This window comes from Marmota marmota, unplaced genomic scaffold, assembly GCF_001458135.2.
Source record: "Marmota marmota marmota unplaced genomic scaffold, marMar, whole genome shotgun sequence".
NCBI classification, from domain to species: Eukaryota; Metazoa; Chordata; class Mammalia; order Rodentia; family Sciuridae; genus Marmota; species Marmota marmota.
The window spans coordinates 19,119,870-19,123,380 of NW_026000249.1; positions in this window are offsets into that span (position 1 = coordinate 19,119,870).

Below are 3,511 nucleotides of genomic sequence, written 5' to 3' on the forward strand. Positions count from 1 at the left end.
TGTGGTCCTTTCTTTCCTTGTCTTTTCATACTGCTCACGTTTCTTTCTGCTTTGTAAAACTGTTGTGTTATTGATTTTTCCCCTATATATTTATATTGCTCTTGTATAGTTGCAAAGTCTCCCTTTTGTGGAGAAAGACAATGTTAACAGTTCCCAATATCAATAGTACATCATCTAAGCACACGTTTTCCTTATTACTACATTTATAGCTAGACTTTATGTGTACAAATATTGATTTCGATTATCATTTACAAATATAGTCATTAGTTTCATGAAAGGCATACCGTTTCTGGTAGCTTGAAGAATAACTGAATTTCAGGTGTAGGATGTTATGTTTAGGGGGAAAGAGTGGGGGTATGGGGTTAATCTAACTTAGTAACTTTGGAAAGCTCTAACCAATAGATGGGTAATTTATGGAAGAATGTATAAATTCAAATTCCTATCTGTATTTATAAGATTACCCTACTTATAAATAGTAAAATTTAGGGGGTTGCAAGTGGGATAGAGGAAGTAAGAAGGAGAAAAACAAATAACAAGGAAAGAAAGAGAAAAAAGATAGTGGGAAATAGAAAATAAGAGAAAAAAGAAAAGAAATAAAAGGGGGGAGGGAGGTGGGGCATATGCAATTCCTCTATATTATATTATTCTGATGATTCAGTTGTTAAAGACCTTTTTCAGGCACAATTCTTGGTTTCACATATGTTGAGGTTGCGAGGACTAGAGGGGGAAGGGTAGAAGAGACTGGATGAATGGATGAAAAGAGAGAAGAGAAAAAAAGAAAGAAAAAAAAATGTCTCTCAGAACTCTTGTTTTCTTTTCTTCCAGTTGGTGGCATTGTCTATTCCTAGCTTGAGTCTCTGGGTTCAGGGTGGTGGTGGTAGTCAGTGTGAGAGGACTTGAGCTTCCACCTGGGGCCTCTCTACTCTTATTCTCTGAGATGTAAACCAGGTGCCTGATCCACTGCAGAACCAAGCTGGTAGCCATGCCCACAGGTTGGTGGGTTTTAAGGGTTGGTGGGATTTTCCAAGATGAGTTCCATCAGTTTTTCTCATAAGGTGTTTGATGAGGTGGGGGTGTTGGGGAGACCTTATGTTTGTCCAGAGCTTGGTCAGGTGACCACACAGGCAGGTGGCTGGGCCCCTCCTCCAGTTGGGGTGGTCTGTCTACTGCGCCAGGGGGCGGCTGTGCCCCCTCTCCGGGCCGCATGGTCTGCCTACTGTGCAGGCGGGAGGCTGGGCCCCTCCTCCAGTTAGGGTGGTCTGTCTACCGCACAGGCGGGCAGCTGTCACATGGTAGGATTTTTTAGTTATCATTCTCTCAATTCAAGTGTAATTGAGATAATTCAGATCTGAGAGAACATTAACTTAATAAATCGTGGCCTTACAGCCAAGCAATTGAACTCCCTCACCCAGGTAATTGTTTTTTTTTGTTTGTTTGTTTTTTTGCCCCTCACCGGGTCTTCCATAACTACCTCTTAATTTCCAAAGAGCAATTAACAAATCCATTAAATATTGCCCAACAGAGACAAGATTCACACAAAATCTAGTTCTTTATTAACTTACGTTAGGAGTCTCTGCAGGTTAGAGCATTGGCTGAACTTTGATTCCTCCTATAAAATACAAAATGAAAAAGACATAGGTTTTTCATTTTCTCATAACCTTGAAGTGGCTTTACTAAATGACCTTCATTAAAAGGTGACTAAAAGTAATAATCTTTTACTTAAAATAAATATTTAATGGTTATAATAGAAATGTAAACAGAGCAATGAAGTGTGATTTCTCAATATGTTCTTCCTCACTGAAGGACATTTAACTAGCTTTGATCCGTAGTCACAATAAACAGAGTGCTAACCTAATATTTCTAACAGTAAGGACACACAGACAGGAAAGACAAACTATAAAATAAAACTTATTTGGAAAAGAAGCATAGCACCATTAAATCTATAATACTAAAGTTTTTCCCATTAACTGAGGAAACATAGCTTTATGAAAGTCACCAGGTTGGTCTGGGGGTGTTAACTTTCTTTGGATTTTAACAGAATAAATTTTTTTTAAAAAATTGTTTTGTAGTTGTAAATAGACAGAATGCCTTTATTTTATTCACTTATTTATTTTTTATGTGGTGCTGAGGATCGAACCCAGTGCCCCACACATGCTAGGCAAGTGCTTTGCCACTGAGCTACAGCCCCAACCCCAGAATGATTTTTTTTCAGTTGACGTGCCTTTTTTTTCCCCCTGAATTCCAAAGTCAATGAGCAAGTTGATATTCAACTTTGAGTGAAGGGGAAAAAAAAGATATACAACTTATAAACAGCTGCCAATGAAGGTATTGCCTTTCTTTGTTGTGCATTTCACAATCAGATTACATAATCTTTCAGGATATGGCAGAAGCAACATATTTAAATAACATAGGCTAAGTACATGAGAATACTTGGTTTTTCAGCAAGGGTGGTTTGAAGTGGGCCTTGTTACTTCCTGTCTTTCCTCTTAGTGAGGAGAATGGAAAGAGAAGGGAGAGACAGGGATAACAGAAATGTTCTTATAGGTTTGCTCAGAGAAAGTCATGAATGTGCTCCTTATTCATCCCCCCAACTTAACACCCACACCCACACCCACATTACATAAGGAACCCCATACAGATGAAAGAAGCTCTTTATATTGCCTTGAAAATGACACAATAATTGTGTGCTTCTCAGCTGTCTTTTCCTGTATTTATATGCCCAAAGCCACACAGAATTTCCACTTCTTATCAAACCCCAACCCTTCCTCATCCCACACCCACACTCTCTTAATATCATTTCCTGGAGAATCAACCATTGTGGAGGCTGTTGCCTGGTTTCTAATATTGTTCACCTTTAAACCAGATGAAAAAATATATTACACTCAAGGGGAAACATGTGTCAAGCTTCAAGCAAATATTTGCTGAGAGCCTGCTGTAGGCCCACACCTTTACCTAGTGCCAGGTGAACAAAATACAGAAAATGCTCTCTTAAGCAAGAAACTATAACCCTGTCTTTTGTCAGTAATGAGGGATTCTGCTCTCTGCATAATCACCTTAGCTTTGAAATTTTCCCTATCCCTTCCAGATAAAACAAGCCTGAATTTTGTTTCCACCTTATTTTTTAGTTTTTTTGGTACCGGGGAGTGAACTCAGTGGCACCCAACCACTGAGCCACATCCCCAGCCCTGTTTTGTATTTTATTTAGAGAAAGGGTCTTACTGAGTTGCTTAGTGCCTTGTTTTTTGCTGAGGCTGGATTTGAACTCATGATCCTCCTGCCTCAGCCTCCCAAGTCACTGGGATTATAGATATGCACCATGGTGCCTGACTGTGTCTCCATTTTAAAGAGTAAAACCTCTGGAATTAGAAGTTCTGAGACCTGCACTTAAGTTCTGGCTGAGTTCCCTAATAACTTATACCACCTATGTAGACAGGTCACTCTTGTTCATGATTAATCACCCCCATTTTGATTCCATTAACTTCATTTCAGATGATGATATCTGTAGGGCATG